Here is a 17994-nt window from a genome sequence, read left to right as displayed (position 1 = left end):
GGGTTCGGACACTGGATTGCTTTGACACTGGAGGACGTGGGAAGCCTCGTTAGGATCCAGAGGCTTCCCCAAGGTAAGTATCCCCCATAGGTTTTTTTTTTTTTTTAATTACAGGTTTTCTTTAAAATAATACCAGTTGCCTGACTCTCCTGCTGATCCTGTGTCTCTAATACTTTTAGCCACAGCCCCTTAACAAGCATGCAGATCAGGTCAGACTGGATTAGCTGCATGCTTGTTTCAGGTGTGTGATTCAGCCACTACTGCAGCCAAAGTGATCAGCAGGACTGCCAGGCAACTGGTATTGTTTAAAAGGAAACATCTATATCCCTCTCAATTTCGGTGCACTTTAAGTAAACATTTGCGTTTTCAAGGAGAAAAAAAATCAGATAATTACCTCAGTAGAGGGAAGTCTCTGTTTACTCCAGAGGGCCCCCATGTCCTCATCCAGACCGCATGCCGGGACCCAGTGCTGGATAAATATAGGGGATGGGTAACACCTCTGGATTGGTGTCCCATGCCTCGGCCAGTCCTAATCCATATGGCTTTTAACATTGTGGGTAGTGTTGGTATTTGAATTTGGCATAGCTGATTCAGAAGACCCAAATACTTCCGACTGCCACAGTTCAGCACTGAACAAGCTGATAGGGTCAGTAGGAGTTCACTACCTTGTTAGTCTCATTCTGTTTCACGTGGCTCAGATGTTTCCTCCTTCCAAATCAAAATCGGAGTCACGCGAAATACAACATGACAACTCTTGATCCTGTCCACTTGTTTGATGTCGAACAGTGGCAGTCGGGAGTATACTGGTGTTTTGAATTGGCTATGCTAAATTTGAACACCAACACCAATTGTGGGTACCATTGCAGAAAAACCTTCCCCCACACGTTACTGTTATAGATGAAGGAGGACTCTTCTTTACCTCTAGCCCCTAGAAAGAGCTGGGTAAATAGTGTGGGGTCTTATGATGATCATGCCCTAAATAATGGAGTAACCAAATATCTTCCCCTTATCGACTGAAATAGATAAAAAGTTAATTTATGACCCCTGTCTATTTACCATAGTAAGCTTTACTTTCTCATTTCTTGTGTATTTGTTGATTGAAGAACCCACTGATGAGTCACCTCTGTCTTTGTGCCAGGGCAAACAGGGGTACTCTGGCACTGTCTCATTTGAATTTCCCATCATGGCTTCCCGTTTGTTGGTTAACGTGGACCAATGGGTATCCTCGTGGCAAATCAAGTAAGATGTGCACAAAGAGGAAAGTAGCAACAGGCACTACGGCTACGTGCTTAAACTCTTACCCATCAAAATATGGTTCCAATCATCCGGGTGTTGCTTTTTACTGGATGCAAATCAAGTAAGCCCTGACAGGAAATTTTAAGAAGCTCTCGTTGGGTTTATTTTAATTTGCTGCCAAGAAATCCCTTTGGGCAATGGATGAAAACTTCTATATGCCTATGCCAGGTTGCTCTGGAGAAGTTTGCACAGGGGATGCGTCAGAGGGGGATAGGTTGTTTGGTGTTCTGTAAACAAAATAAATAAAGAGTTAAGCATGCTAGATGAAACTGCAGCTGAGAACGATTGCCTCTTCCAAGAATCTATTGTGTGTAGGGCAGCCACTGACCCGTCTCGACTGCTTGGCCAGCGATCGGTACTGGCTGAGCAATGACCGAGAGCATTGTACTCACCATTAAGGGCCCTTTTCCACTACCAGCATTTTGGGATTCAATCCAGATTCCAAAACACTAGGAACAGAAAAATTAGTAGAAACCAGAGAGACTGTTTCCATTAGTGCAATCCCTTTATCGATTTTTTTCGCGAATGTGATCATCGTCCTGCATTTTCTCTGTGATTCAACTCCTATTCTTTGTATAGGAATGCAGAAAATTCACAATCGCACCACTATACCATTTTACCTGCTATTCAGCAACTCTTCACTTTTTTTTTGTGTGCAAATTGCAAATGCAAACCACACCTCAATCGCGCAGTATACCCAACAAATTGCGGTGAACTTGCAGTAGTGGTAATTGGAAAGAAATGCAATAGGAGCCCTTTCCTAGCCTGTTGCGTGACGTCACTCCCGCTCCACCCAGCCCCTCTCCACATAGAACAGTATGCGTTGCTGTAGCGAGCCAGTAATGCTTCTACACAGCCTTTACTCTTCAATGTGGCTCGAAGGGATCAGGTCCCGATTCTTGGTGGTTGACAATAAGTGTGTACAGTACATGCCTTTCCTGAGGGCTGCTAAAGTGCAGCAGATAAACTGTCAATAACTTATGAACTGGTTACAGTAGACTTAGGCTAGGTCCACACTAGGCACGGTTGCAGGACGGACACTGCAGTCCGGGATCAGGGGAAGTACCACCAGACTGCAAACGGATCCGTTTTCATAAAAAGTGCATCCGTTTTGCATCAGTTTCCGTTCAGTTTTTTACCCCAAAACACGGACAGAAAACGTCTCTGTCATTAGGAAGGTAGTGGGAGGATTTTTTGGGCCATCTGTTTTTTCATCCGTTTTTGGTGCTATTTTGCCTGTGGAGATGGAGTTGCGTTTTCTCATTGCTTTTCACTACCCCTGCGTGTATCAGGGTCCTGATCCGTTGCGTGAAAATGCAGCAGATCCGGCCCTTCCGTTCAGGTTTTGAGAACGGGTCCCTGCAAACGCAGACGGATCCGTTTTTTTCTTGGCTGAGGACGGCTGCTATTTTTAACATTAGTATCCGGGACTCCGTTTTTCATCAGGGCTGAAAAACGCAGCCATGGATACGTTTCCGGACCTGGTGTGGACTAGCCCTTACTGATCCTTAGGGCATCTGGCCCCTAGTATTCAGGAGATGCTCCCATATTTGTATGATGCAGAGACACTGTGTACACTGGAGACAGGGTCTCTGAGGACTGCATTGTGCGCGGCTTGCGAGTAGGCGGCTTGTCAGCAAACAGCATGACACTTGTGACACCATTAAATTGCAGCTGTCAGAAAAAAGCTGTTGAAAGCTTGAATTCAGATTATTTTTCAAGTCCAGATTTATTTTATGTGAATAAGGAAAATCCTCAGGCTCATGAAGATGATTTCACAAGGCTGACTGCAGTCATCTGACGAGGAGATAATGTAATAGTAAGTAAATTGTCTCACAAGCCCCACATTATATTATCATTTGCCTGCAGATCGCTAATTTAATGTTACAGGAGATTTATGAGGTACACTTCCGCGTTTTGTAGTTTGGGTTGTTTTATGGGATCAGGTAATGACTTACAGCTCATCAGACGTCTTTCGTGTTTCTCTGAGATAATTTAGTGTTTCTTGTGATGGATGAAATAACAAAAGCCACTGCTGAGTCATTTGCCAGTTTGGTGACACATATTTCCATTATGTATATTATGTAGTGCAGTAAAACATGACTCCTTTATCAAGGGCAGACAGAACCCTGCAGGCTGTGCAGCCGCACAAGGGGCCCTATGTCCTCTGGGGCCCATGCAGCTTCTCCATAGTCAGGGGCAGGTTACCCTCTAGCTACATGTATGTGTCCCCAGCCTGTTCAAAAGCTGTCTCCTCCTCCCCCACACCCCCACCCCACATAGTTGTCTTTCCCTCCATGTCATTTTCCCCATATGTCTGTCATTATGACTATGTACTTTATGAAGTGCTACAGAAGATAGCAGCACTATATACTGGTAAATACACAATAATAATAATAATATGGTAGATATACTTTAGACTATGACTATGGTAGGGTTTAGATTGTAAGTTCCTGTGAGGACAGTCAGTAACCTGAAAAAAGCACTGTAGAAGATATCAGTGCTATACTGTATTTTACAGGAGGCATGGTCTTTAAAAGTAGGTTAGGATGTTTATTTCACTACCCCCTATTACACTGCCACTCATTATACTGTCTTCTTGTCCTAGAGGTTTTTTATTAATGTTCTCGTTTTTATTCTGACCACCTATTTAGTGCTTCTTTTTACAGTACCCCCTGTTATAATGTGCTCTATTATACTTCCAGTTATAATTATACTATTATACTTCCCCCACAATGGGGGGAAATGCCAGGAAACCCCTGCAGAGTACTCAAGGAACCCTGGTTGAGAAAGCCTGTGGTAGAGGCAGAGCTTTGCGCAGTAGCTCTGCCTTCTCTCCAGTCAATCTCCACCGATCTCCGCCTCTCCACTCCCCTCTCTCTTCTTTCACTGAGAGGCGGAGATTGACTGGAGAGGAGGCAGAGCTACAGCGCAAAGCTCTGCCTCGCAGCAAAATCTGCGACCTGCAAAGTTATTGAACTTTGCAGGGTTATTTCTAGGCAATAAATCACTCATTCTGCCGCGGGAATGCAGCAAATCCGCATAGAATATAATCCTGAAGAGGACTGTATAAGAAAATAAGGTAAAAAAGAGACTTCAGTGTCTCTTTAAGTACATAAGTTACCCCTATATTGTGCCTACAATGTGTACTAGTGGGCCATTTCTCAAACACCCTGAAACACCCACAGCAACTGTAGCAGCTTCTCAAACACCCTGAAACACCCAGGGCCGGTTTCCACTACTAAAGTGATGCGAATGCGGCTACCTAGCCGCATCGCATCACTTCTGCCACCGCCCACGTCACTTCTGCATCTCCCGATGCGGAAGCCAATGGAGGAGATGGGACGCGGCTGTGGGCGGATGCGGCCGTGCGAGAATCTGCAGCATGCTGCAGATTCTTGGATCGCTCCACACCGCTCCGCACAACATGCACGCAGCGGAAACTCTTCCATTGCCGTGCATGTGTTTCAGGACACCCGTGGTGCGATGCGGCTATATAGCCGCATCGCGTCGCTCCTAGTGGAAACGGGCCCCCATAGCAACTGGAGCAGCTTCTCAAACACCCTGAAACACCCACAGCAACTAGAGCAGTTTCTCAAACTCATACTAATGACCACTGGCTTAAATTGAGTTGGCCAGAGGCATCAGACATGATATAATTGCCCCATCTGGCTGACTCTGGCTTCTTTCATCCCATGTCTACGGGTATCTTTGGATGTGAAACCTCACGTTATTCTTCCTCTAGCTTTCCTTGAAGCATCCAGAATATGTGAAGCTTGTCTGCTGTGGAGAACGTGTCATTCTTTTCCCATCCTCAGAAATTCTTCTGCAGAATATTTTTCCCTGACTCATTTTCTTGCCACTTGAGCCCTCCAAGCTGTGTAATCTCGTCTCGCTGGATTGTGCCTGGTGTTGCTAATGAGATTTCCACACCATGATACTGACAGATTTACATGCATGCCTGGAGCTGTGTACAGGGTGACGTTACCAGCTACAGAGATAATACTGAGCTGTCTGGGTAGCTTAACCTACTTTACTCATTTTACCAGTAAGGGCCTATTTCCACTAGCCGCGAATCGCGGGCATTGTTCGCACAGTGAATTCAGATGTGGAATTGCAACCTATTGAAATCAATAGTGGCGCTAGTGATCAAAATTTAAAATGAGTCCTAGCTGCATTTTTCAGTAGACTGCATCCCTATAGCCATGCATGGTACATCTAGAGCAATTCAGCTGCAGCTTGATTCAGAAATGGCTGCGACACCCAATAGTAACTGGCCCTTGCTGGAAATCTGGTGCGGGCATGCTGATAATACACCACAACTCATCTGACTCATCTCACCTTTATATGTAAACATTAGCTATTTGAAAAGTACAGAATGGACTCATTGTGGCTACACATTATGCAACTGATTCTTCAGTGTTTCCGATTAAAGGACCAGTATCCCCGAAAAATTGAAAAGTTTAAAATACATGTAAACACATTAAAAAAAAAAGTATGTTTCTTCAAGAGTAAAATGAGCTATAAATTACCTTTCTCCTATGTTGCTGTCACTTACAGTAGGTAAAACAGACAAATGATAAGCGCTCAAGGATGCACCTGAATTGTAAGCAATCAGCGGCAATGCAGAGCCCCCTAGGGCTGAATACATGCCTCTAATGCAAAACAGATGCAAAATTATGTGCTAACTCTAATCTAAAAATTTGAGAGTGAATTTAAAACAGTGAAGGCAGCTAGCCACTAGTATACTTACATTTAAGTTTGCACAGTGGGAGACATGGCAGCGCTTTCAAACAACCTCATACCTGAATGATTTAACTGCAATGGTGAGCAGAGCTCCAGAAACTGGACTAAATTACACACCCAGCATACACTGCAGGCAAAGAGAGGGAGGGGGAATTAGTGATTAAGCTGCATCAGTGGGCAGAGCTCCAGAACCTGGACTAAATTACACACCCTGCATCACTATAGACCAAGGGGGGGTGTTAGCTTCAGTGATAATTAGTGCACAAATTATGACCTAATAGACTTCCCCACGGCGGTGACGTACCCCCTTGGGGAAGACCTACCTCTAACCTAGCAATAAAAACATAATTCCTCGTGCTGCTATTCATAAATGGTATACACGTTTCATAAGACAAGCAAAACAGACAAATGATAAGCGCTCAAGGATGCACCTGAAATGTAAGCAATCAGCGGCAATGCAGAGCCCCCTAGGGCTGAATACATGCCTCTAATGCAAAACAGATGCAAAATTATGTGCTAACTCTAATCTAAAAATTTGAGAGTGAATTTAAAACAGTGAAGGCAGCTAGCCACTAGTATACTTACATTTAAGTTTGCACAGTGGGAGACATGGCAGCGCTTTCAAACAACCTCATACCTGAATGATTTAACTGCAATGGTGAGCAGAGCTCCAGAAACTGGACTAAATTACACACCCAGCATACACTGCAGGCAAAGAGAAGGAGGGGGAATTAGTGATTAAGCTGCATCAGTGGGCAGAGCTCCAGAACCTGGACTAAATTACACACCCTGCATCACTATAGACCAAGGGGGGGTGTTAGCTTCAGTGATAATTAGTGCACAAATTATGACCTAATAGACTTCCCCACGGCGGTGACGTACCCCCTTGGGGAAGACCTACCTCTAACCTAGCAATAAAAACATAATTCCTCGTGCTGCTATTCATAAATGGTATACACATTTCATAAGACAAGCAAAACAGACAAATGATAAGCGCTCAAGGATGCACCTGAATTGTGAGCCATCAGCGGCAATGCAGAGCCCCCTAGGGCTGAATACATGCCTCTAATGCAAAACAGATGCAAAATTATGTGCTAACTCTAATCTAAAAATTTGAGAGTGAATTTAAAACAGTGAAGGCAGCTAGCCACTAGTATACTTACATTTAAGTTTGCACAGTGGGAGACATGGCAGCGCTTTCAAACAACCTCATACCTGAATGATTTAACTGCAATGGTGAGCAGAGCTCCAGAAACTGGACTAAATTACACACCCAGCATACACTGCAGGCAAAGAGAGGGAGGGGGAATTAGTGATTAAGCTGCATCAGTGGGCAGAGCTCCAGAACCTGGACTAAATTACACACCCTGCATCACTATAGACCAAGGGGGGGTGTTAGCTTCAGTGATAATTAGTGCACAAATTATGACCTAATAGACTTCCCCACGGCGGTGACGTACCCCCTTGGGGAAGACCTACCTCTAACCTAGCAATAAAAACATAATTCCTCGTGCTGCTATTCATAAATGGTATACACATTTCATAAGACAAGCAAAACAGACAAATGATAAGCGCTCAAGGATGCACCTGAATTGTAAGCAATCAGCGGCAATGCAGAGCCCCCTAGGGCTGAATACATGCCTCTAATGCAAAACAGATGCAAAATTATGTGCTAACTCTAATCTAAAAATTTGAGAGTGAATTTAAAACAGTGAAGGCAGCTAGCCACTAGTATACTTACATTTAAGTTTGCACAGTGGGAGACATGGCAGCGCTTTCAAACAACCTCATACCTGAATGATTTAACTGCAATGGTGAGCAGAGCTCCAGAAACTGGACTAAATTACACACCCAGCATACACTGCAGGCAAAGAGAGGGAGGGGGAATTAGTGATTAAGCTGCATCAGTGGGCAGAGCTCCAGAACCTGGACTAAATTACACACCCTGCATCACTATAGACCAAGGGGGGGTGTTAGCTTCAGTGATAATTAGTGCACAAATTATGACCTAATAGACTTCCCCACGGCGGTGACGTACCCCCTTGGGGAAGACCTACCTCTAACCTAGCAATAAAAACATAATTCCTCGTGCTGCTATTCATAAATGGTATACACATTTCATAAGACAAGCAAAACAGACAAATGATAAGCGCTCAAGGATGCACCTGAATTGTAAGCAATCAGCGGCAATGCAGAGCCCCCTAGGGCTGAATACATGCCTCTAATGCAAAACAGATGCAAAATTATGTGCTAACTCTAATCTAAAAATTTGAGAGTGAATTTAAAACAGTGAAGGCAGCTAGCCACTAGTATACTTACATTTAAGTTTGCACAGTGGGAGACATGGCAGCGCTTTCAAACAACCTCATACCTGAATGATTTAACTGCAATGGTGAGCAGAGCTCCAGAAACTGGACTAAATTACACACCCAGCATACACTGCAGGCAAAGAGAGGGAGGGGGAATTAGTGATTAAGCTGCATCAGTGGGCAGAGCTCCAGAACCTGGACTAAATTACACACCCTGCATCACTATAGACCAAGGGGGGGTGTTAGCTTCAGTGATAATTAGTGCACAAATTATGACCTAATAGACTTCCCCACGGCGGTGACGTACCCCCTTGGGGAAGACCTACCTCTAACCTAGCAATAAAAACATAATTCCTCGTGCTGCTATTCATAAATGGTATACACATTTCATAAGACAAGCAAAACAGACAAATGATAAGCGCTCAAGGATGCACCTGAATTGTAAGCAATCAGCGGCAATGCAGAGCCCCCTAGGGCTGAATACATGCCTCTAATGCAAAACAGATGCAAAATTATGTGCTAACTCTAATCTAAAAATTTGAGAGTGAATTTAAAACAGTGAAGGCAGCTAGCCACTAGTATACTTACATTTAAGTTTGCACAGTGGGAGACATGGCAGCGCTTTCAAACAACCTCATACCTGAATGATTTAACTGCAATGGTGAGCAGAGCTCCAGAAACTGGACTAAATTACACACCCAGCATACACTGCAGGCAAAGAGAGGGAGGGGGAATTAGTGATTAAGCTGCATCAGTGGGCAGAGCTCCAGAACCTGGACTAAATTACACACCCTGCATCACTATAGACCAAGGGGGGGTGTTAGCTTCAGTGATAATTAGTGCACAAATTATGACCTAATAGACTTCCCCACGGCGGTGACGTACCCCCTTGGGGAAGACCTACCTCTAACCTAGCAATAAAAACATAATTCCTCGTGCTGCTATTCATAAATGGTATACACATTTCATAAGACAAGCAAAACAGACAAATGATAAGCGCTCAAGGATGCACCTGAATTGTAAGCAATCAGCGGCAATGCAGAGCCCCCTAGGGCTGAATACATGCCTCTAATGCAAAACAGATGCAAAATTATGTGCTAACTCTAATCTAAAAATTTGAGAGTGAATTTAAAACAGTGAAGGCAGCTAGCCACTAGTATACTTACATTTAAGTTTGCACAGTGGGAGACATGGCAGCGCTTTCAAACAACCTCATACCTGAATGATTTAACTGCAATGGTGAGCAGAGCTCCAGAAACTGGACTAAATTACACACCCAGCATACACTGCAGGCAAAGAGAGGGAGGGGGAATTAGTGATTAAGCTGCATCAGTGGGCAGAGCTCCAGAACCTGGACTAAATTACACACCCTGCATCACTATAGACCAAGGGGGGGTGTTAGCTTCAGTGATAATTAGTGCACAAATTATGACCTAATAGACTTCCCCACGGCGGTGACGTACCCCCTTGGGGAAGACCTACCTCTAACCTAGCAATAAAAACATAATTCCTCGTGCTGCTATTCATAAATGGTATACACATTTCATAAGACAAGCAAAACAGACAAATGATAAGCGCTCAAGGATGCACCTGAATTGTAAGCAATCAGCGGCAATGCAGAGCCCCCTAGGGCTGAATACATGCCTCTAATGCAAAACAGATGCAAAATTATGTGCTAACTCTAATCTAAAAATTTGAGAGTGAATTTAAAACAGTGAAGGCAGCTAGCCACTAGTATACTTACATTTAAGTTTGCACAGTGGGAGACATGGCAGCGCTTTCAAACAACCTCATACCTGAATGATTTAACTGCAATGGTGAGCAGAGCTCCAGAAACTGGACTAAATTACACACCCAGCATACACTGCAGGCAAAGAGAGGGAGGGGGAATTAGTGATTAAGCTGCATCAGTGGGCAGAGCTCCAGAACCTGGACTAAATTACACACCCTGCATCACTATAGACCAAGGGGGGGTGTTAGCTTCAGTGATAATTAGTGCACAAATTATGACCTAATAGACTTCCCCACGGCGGTGACGTACCCCCTTGGGGAAGACCTACCTCTAACCTAGCAATAAAAACATAATTCCTCGTGCTGCTATTCATAAATGGTATACACATTTCATAAGACAAGCAAAACAGACAAATGATAAGCGCTCAAGGATGCACCTGAATTGTAAGCAATCAGCGGCAATGCAGAGCCCCCTAGGGCTGAATACATGCCTCTAATGCAAAACAGATGCAAAATTATGTGCTAACTCTAATCTAAAAATTTGAGAGTGAATTTAAAACAGTGAAGGCAGCTAGCCACTAGTATACTTACATTTAAGTTTGCACAGTGGGAGACATGGCAGCGCTTTCAAACAACCTCATACCTGAATGATTTAACTGCAATGGTGAGCAGAGCTCCAGAAACTGGACTAAATTACACACCCAGCATACACTGCAGGCAAAGAGAGGGAGGGGGAATTAGTGATTAAGCTGCATCAGTGGGCAGAGCTCCAGAACCTGGACTAAATTACACACCCTGCATCACTATAGACCAAGGGGGGGTGTTAGCTTCAGTGATAATTAGTGCACAAATTATGACCTAATAGACTTCCCCACGGCGGTGACGTACCCCCTTGGGGAAGACCTACCTCTAACCTAGCAATAAAAACATAATTCCTCGTGCTGCTATTCATAAATGGTATACACATTTCATAAGACAAGCAAAACAGACAAATGATAAGCGCTCAAGGATGCACCTGAATTGTAAGCAATCAGCGGCAATGCAGAGCCCCCTAGGGCTGAATACATGCCTCTAATGCAAAACAGATGCAAAATTATGTGCTAACTCTAATTATGTGCTAACTCTTACAGTAGGTAGTAGAAATCTGACATAATTGACAGGTTTTTGATCAGTCCATCTCTTCATCACGGATCCTAAGTATTTCATTTATTATTTACAAAAGCACTCCATGGAAAGTATCTATACAAAGATGCAGTTCACACACACACAGACACACACAGACACACACAGACACACACACACACACACACACACACACCTGTTTGCACACTATTCTGGCAGCTGGACTGAGCAACTGCCATTCACTAAGTGCTTTTAAAAATAAAGAAAACTCTGATAATCCCCCATGAGGAGATGGGCTAGTCCAAAACCTGTCAGTTCTGTCAGCTTTCTACTACCTACTTTAAGTGACAACAACATGGGAAAAAAGTAATTTATAGCACATTTTACTCTGTAAATGTACTTTTATTTATGTGTTTTCATGTAGTTCAAATTTTAAAATTTTCCATGATAGTAGCCTTTAACCACTTTACCCCCGCGCGTACGTATTTCTCCGCCCCTTCTTCCATCCTTTAACAACCAGGGACGGAGAAATACGTACTTTCCACGTTCCCGACGCTGTCCGCGCTCCCGCTCGTAAACACGCCGCCCGCCGCTACTAAACACGCCGCCGCCCGCTCGCCCAGAGATCAATGAACGGGAAAATCCATTCCCGTTCGTTGATCTAAGCCCCGCAATGATCCGCTGCTCTCCTATGGGCAGCGCAATCATTGTGAGAAAAAACTCACGTGTCCAGCCTCCTTATACTTCCTCCAAGCTTCCGGAAGTAAGCTTGGAGGTCGCATTAAAACAAAAAGTTACTGTGGCCATCTGGTGGCCAAATAGTAAACTACACCCTACACATTTTTCACATACAAATAAATGACTTTTACACATAAAATTAACTCATTACCTCCCACACTCCCCATTTTTTTTTTTTTTTGTAATTAAAAAAAATTTTAAAAATTTACAATTAAAAAAAATACATAAATAGTTACCTTAGGGACTGAACTTTTTAAATATTTATGTCAAGAGGGTATAACGCTGTTACTTTATAAACTATGGGCTTGTAATTAGGGATGGACGCAAAAATGAAAAAAATGCACCTTTATTTCCAAATAAAATATTGGCGCCAAACATTGTGATAGGGACATAATTTAAATGGTTTTATAACCGGGACAAAAGGGCAAATACATTTCATGGGTTTTAATTACAGTAGCATGCATTATTTAAAAACTATAATGGCCGAAAACTGAAAAATAATTATTTTTTTCCCCACATTTTTCCTATTTTCCCATTAAAACACATTTAGAAAAAAATAATTCTTGGCATAATGTCCCACCTAAAGAAAGCCTAATTGGTGGCGGAAAAAACAAGATATAGTTCATTTCATTGCGATAAGTAATGATAAAGTTATAGACGAATGAATGGAAGGAGCGCTGAAAGGTGAAAATTGCTCTGGTGCTCAGGGGGTAAAACCCCTCAGTGGTGAAGTGGTTAAAGCCAGTGGTTACCGCTTAAAAAATAAAAAAGTCAGATACTCACCTAAGGAGAGGGAAGGCTCGGTCCTAATGAGCCTTCCTTCTCCTCTCCCGGTGCCCTCAGTGCTGCGCTGGCTCCCCCGTTCGCGTCCGCCGCAGCAGGGACTTCGGAGGTCTTCGGGAGCACTCGGGCTTCCGAAGACGGGCCGCTCCATACTGCGCACGCGCGAGTGCGTCATAGAGGGCACTCGCGCATGCGTAGTATGGAGCGGCCCGTCTTCGGGAGCCCGAGTGCTCCCGAAGGCTTCCGAAAGCTCCCTTCGGCATGCGGAAGTGGCAGTATTTGACCGAACTGGTCGAATACTGTCACGTGGGATCCTGCGCGGGACCGGGCACCGGGAGAGGATAGGGAAGGCTCATTAGGACCGAGCCTTCCCTCTCCTTAGGTGAGTATCTGACTTTTCGATTTTTAAATAGGTAAACATTCACTTTAAGAAAAAGATTGGATCAGCCAGTGACTGATTCCAGCTCGAAATCGATCTTTCTCAATTGGAAATAGATTGGGCAGGCTGGAAAATATTGTTCGAAATAAAGGCTATATCAAACTATATACTTGCTATCATTCTTTGTGTATCTCCTTTCAGTCGATATCCAATCAGAAAAATGATATGAAATCTGAAGGCTATATCAAACTATATACTGGCTATCATTCTGTGTGTATCTCCTTTCAGTCGATATCCAATCAGAAAAATTAATTAAATCTGATTGGAATTTGGAAAAATTGCATACGTGTGTAGGCTAGCTTTCTTTTACAGCCAGACGATGTCAGATCTGAATAGTGATCTGATCGATTGCTCGGATGGAATCTGAAGTAAAAATTTAATGGGGTGTACCAAGCTCTAAGGCCACCATCAGTGGTGTATCTAAGGAGCTATGGACCCCAGTGCAAATTTTACATCGGGTCTCCCCCAAGCTCGCTATACATAACAATAGATACGGTGCACCAAAACCCGCCAAGGACAACCACAGTGTCAGAGGTGCAAGACGGGGATGGGGAACAGATTGTTAATGATCACCACTATTCAAAGCATCTATAGGAGAAATTGTAACCCACACAGGACCAACAGAGAGCCAATACTGCTGTTGAGGAAGGGCCCCTCTGGCCCAAGAGCCCCCGATGCGGTCGCAACCTCTGCACCCCCTATTGTTACGCCACTGGCCATCATAAACAGATATTTTCAACAGATTAGACATTTGACTTGATAAAAACACTGAATCTTATGGCACTATAATTGAAAATGTTGTTGCCATTCTTTATCCAATAGAGGTGGTGGGGTGGGATTTGGCTGCAATATACATATGATTTGATTCGGTCTGTATTGTACTGCATCAAGCAGTGTGAACCTAGTGACGCTAGCGGTGCAAGCAGTATTGGATCGGACATCTTCTGAGATCTGATCTAGTATCTTTTGGTGCTCGACAGCAAGCAGCTACAGTTTAAATAAGGCTCAGCGCACACTTGTGCAGATGCAGAACTGAAACGGAATGTGCATCCGCGAGGTGGATGCGTTCCGTCCATTCTGCATCCTCTTTGCGCAAGTACCTGTTCCGCGTCTGTTCTATGTCCGCAGTGTCGCTACGTGGGCCCATATGCATCGCCGCTCACCTGTCTCGCTCGTCCCACCACTTAGTCCCTTCAGCAGCCCAGGGACCAGCAGAAGCATGGCTCTCCATAGGCTGCAACAGGCCAAGTCTCCGTAGCAACAGGGAGAATTCTCATTGGTCCAATATGAATCACTGAGAATTCTCCCTGTTGATGAGGATTCCCATTGGTCTGCTGCAGCTCAGTGGAGAATACCCGACCACCGGGCTGTTCAGAATAGACCGAGCGGCGATGGGCGGCGGGACACGTAAATGGGCAACGCGGATGCGGCGACTAGCATAGTAAGAACAGACAGTGTCTCCGTTCTTATAGGCTTGCATTAGACAAGTTTTCAAGTCTGGTCCGGGAAAAAGTGTCAAATCCTGACTCTCCGTGACGTTTTTTTGATTTGCACCACAAGGATACGTGTGTGATCCGTGTTTTTGCCCGAGTGGAAGCGGGTCCTATTTTTAACAAAAGATTCCTGCGTTTCTGCAAAGCTTTAAAAATGTATTCCACGGATACATTTTTAAAACAAGTGTGAACTGGCCCTAAATCAGATAAATACTGCTAAAAAAAAGTATTCCTAGCTCTGTAGACACCGCTGACTATGAATGGTTACCTGTCATGTTGGTAGTTTGGATCATTCATTTAAGCCATCGTTTGAGCAAGGAGTCGTTCATCATTCATTCAGAACGATTTGTCGTCGTGTGTGTGAAGCTCTGAAATAGGACTACATGTGTTTCTTGGCTTGAACTGGTGAGGCCAGTTTCACTCTGCAAACTGGCGGTTGCATTGTGGTGCGGCGGGCACATCGCACCGCCAGAAACAGGCCTTCAGGGAACACTGCGTTAGTACATGTTGTTCCCTATCCTGCATTCGGCCAAGCAGGAAGTGACACGCGCTTGCGGTCACTTTCTGCTCCAGGGTATGCAGAAGTGCACTGAAGCGTATTGTAAAAATATGCATGCACGTCACAAGTCGACTTAAAGGGAACCAGAGACGTTGGGAGGAAAGCTTTTATACATACCTGGGGCTTCCTCCAGCCCCATAAGCCTGGATCGCTCCCACGGCGCCGTCCTCCACTTTCTCTGTCCGCCGGTACTGGGTCCCGTCATTTCCGCCAGTCGGCGGGCAGAAGCGACCAATATTCAGCATCACAGGGGCTCCCTCCATATCCTTACGCGTGCGCCTGCATACTACGCATGCGTAAGGATATGGAGGGAGCCCCTGTTCATGCGGAAAATTGGCCACGTCCGCCGGAAGTTACGGGACCCGGTACCGGCGATACAGGAAGCGGAGGACGGCGGCGTGGGAGTGATCCAGGGTTATGGGGCTGGAGGAAGCCCCAGGTATGTATAAAAGCTTTCTCTATTTTTTACCTAGCTTCCTCTCTGGTTCCCTTTAAAAAAAAAAGCGTCACCATAGACTAACATGACTTTCGGGCCGATGCAGATTGCCGCGGATCCCGCACAGTAACATAGTTCTGCGCTAGCGTTCTATTAGGGACTTCCGGTACAGCATACCGCAAAATGGGTACTATGAACTTCCCCATATGGTTTAATTAGGATGCGGTAGCAGTGCAGCAATTTGCCGCACCACGCCAGTGTTAAAAGGGGCCTAAGGGTCTCTCCATAGATACAGTCATCACAAACAAACTTCAAATGTAAGGACAAGCCTGGACAACGGATCATTCAGCCGATTCATTTTCAATCTACATAAATTGGCACTCAAAGTTTGCCTCATCCTGCATTAACTTGGAATTATTTGCATCTCATTGACCAACCCTATTATTCAGAGTTGGTCGGCAGAAAGAAGTTGTGTAGAGCGCTTGTACAAGGAAACAAAAAGGGACACCAAGAGCCCAATTTAGTGTAGTAAGCAGGGCAGTTTCTAGGCTAAATTGCACCCTGGGCCCGCGTGTCACCAGCTCCCTAGCAGTTATGTCCTCCTTCCTTCACCCCTTCCCCCCCCTTCTTCTACTTGCCTGTCTGCGCCCAGGGCGGTCGCCCTGCACGCACTGTCCAAGAGAAGAAATGGACAGCGTATAAGTAATTATACTCACAAACGTTTGTTACCACAAAGGCAACCTCTGTACAGACAGGTGGGGAGATTAGAACTTGATCCCACTCAGGTTAATAAGTCGCTCTCTGCAGATAGGGGGTAGTATCCCTCCACCAACAGTGGACTTTACAGAGTGACAAAGGTTGAAACAGAGGCACCAAAATCAGGATAAAATATTTTTAAAACAGTTAAAAAGGAGGTAGTGGTGGACTTACCTCCCCAGTAAGAAGACACAGAATCTGTTGATTTTTAGTCAACAATAACATTTATTCGAAAACTCCACAAAGCAACACATTTCGCAGGTTCAATCCTGCTTCATCAAACAATAACTGGAGCAAACAAATGCAGGTCTAAACGAAAGCCAAGCGCCTCCACCATCATGTCGTCTGGTTTTGTGATTCTGCTAAGGTGAGGTAAAAAAAAAATCCTTATTTTACAGACACTGCACAAGACAATTGGTAAAGGGTAGCACAAGGTGTTTGCACACAGCCCTGGATCTGAATGATCCTCATAGTGAGTAATCCCATTGCATAAATTGTTTTTCAGTCTCCAGTATTCTATGACCAACTACATTAGAAGTACTATGCTGAAGATCTTGCATGTAGTCAAGCAAGATCCATATACCATCTTATATACCATTTGACAACTTAGTAGTAATGCCATTTCTGTTCTTTCAGACATAAGCTACATCATCCATTCGAGGTAGAGACAGGAAACGGGACTAACAACTGTGTTATGCAGGCTCTGAGTCAGTATCCTGGGATTCCTTTTATCGTGGTAGTCAGTTAGCTGGGATAAAACTAAGACTGAAACTCTCACAGCGTGACAGTATTTGGTGCAGATGCAGCTAAAGACACCAGTCCTCTGAGATACTGGCTGCCTGTTAGTTGCAAGAACTCCATCTGTATGCAGCAGGGCCGGGCCGAGGCATAGGCTGGAGAGGCTCCAGCCTCAGGGTGCAGTGTAGGAGGGGGTGCACAATTCATTCAGCTGTCATTCCTAATTGTGTATGAAGCAGAAAGAAATAAGAAAAGGGGATACATAGCATTGACTGCAAGCCAGATAACTAGATATTAAGGTGTTGGGGAGGTTGTGGGCCCTGTGGCCCTCTTAGTCTAATAGCAATCAGTGTGTGACAGCTGGGGTAGGAGGGATGGAGGGGCGCACTTTGGTGTCTCAGCCTTGGGTGCTGGAGGACCTTATCCCTGCTCTGGTATGCAGGTGCCTAGTCCAAAACTTGAAAGAGCCATTATTCTAGGGGCAGAACGCTGGAAAATGGATGAGAGGCACTCACAGATGTAGCTGCAGACAAAGATGCACAGACACAGAAATCACATACTGGATTGCAAAAGGAACAACAGATTTGTCCTAGACTGTGACAGTGACGCAGGAAGCTACAATGCTGAAACTGGATATAAGAGGTTATCACCAGGCTGTGTTGTATGGCGCAGGATTACTCAGGATAAGCTTCAACAGGTTGGCGCTGTTAGCTTTGGACAGGAGATTTCACCACACTGTTAATGTGAAGAGAAGGAACCCGGCACCGTCTTCAAGTTTGTATTAAGCTCTTTTATTTAAGGCATAGCAAGATACAACATAGGACAAGCAGTGACGACGTTTCGAGAGG

The 17994-nt window shown here is 44.6% G+C and overlaps 1 long non-coding RNA gene across 1 annotated transcript in view; it reads left to right on the top strand.

Moving 5' to 3' along the window:
- The window catches only part of LOC137504230 (uncharacterized), a 46376-nt gene that overhangs the window by 9188 nt on the left and 19194 nt on the right, over positions 1–17994 (top strand). The gene's annotated exons all lie outside the window — the stretch shown is intronic.

The sequence above is a fragment of the Hyperolius riggenbachi genome, chromosome 4 (genome assembly GCF_040937935.1).
Source record: "Hyperolius riggenbachi isolate aHypRig1 chromosome 4, aHypRig1.pri, whole genome shotgun sequence".
Lineage (NCBI taxonomy): Eukaryota > Metazoa > Chordata > Amphibia > Anura > Hyperoliidae > Hyperolius > Hyperolius riggenbachi.
The sequence above is the reverse complement of the archived record's forward strand: the minus strand, read 5'-3'. Positions and strand labels throughout refer to the sequence as shown.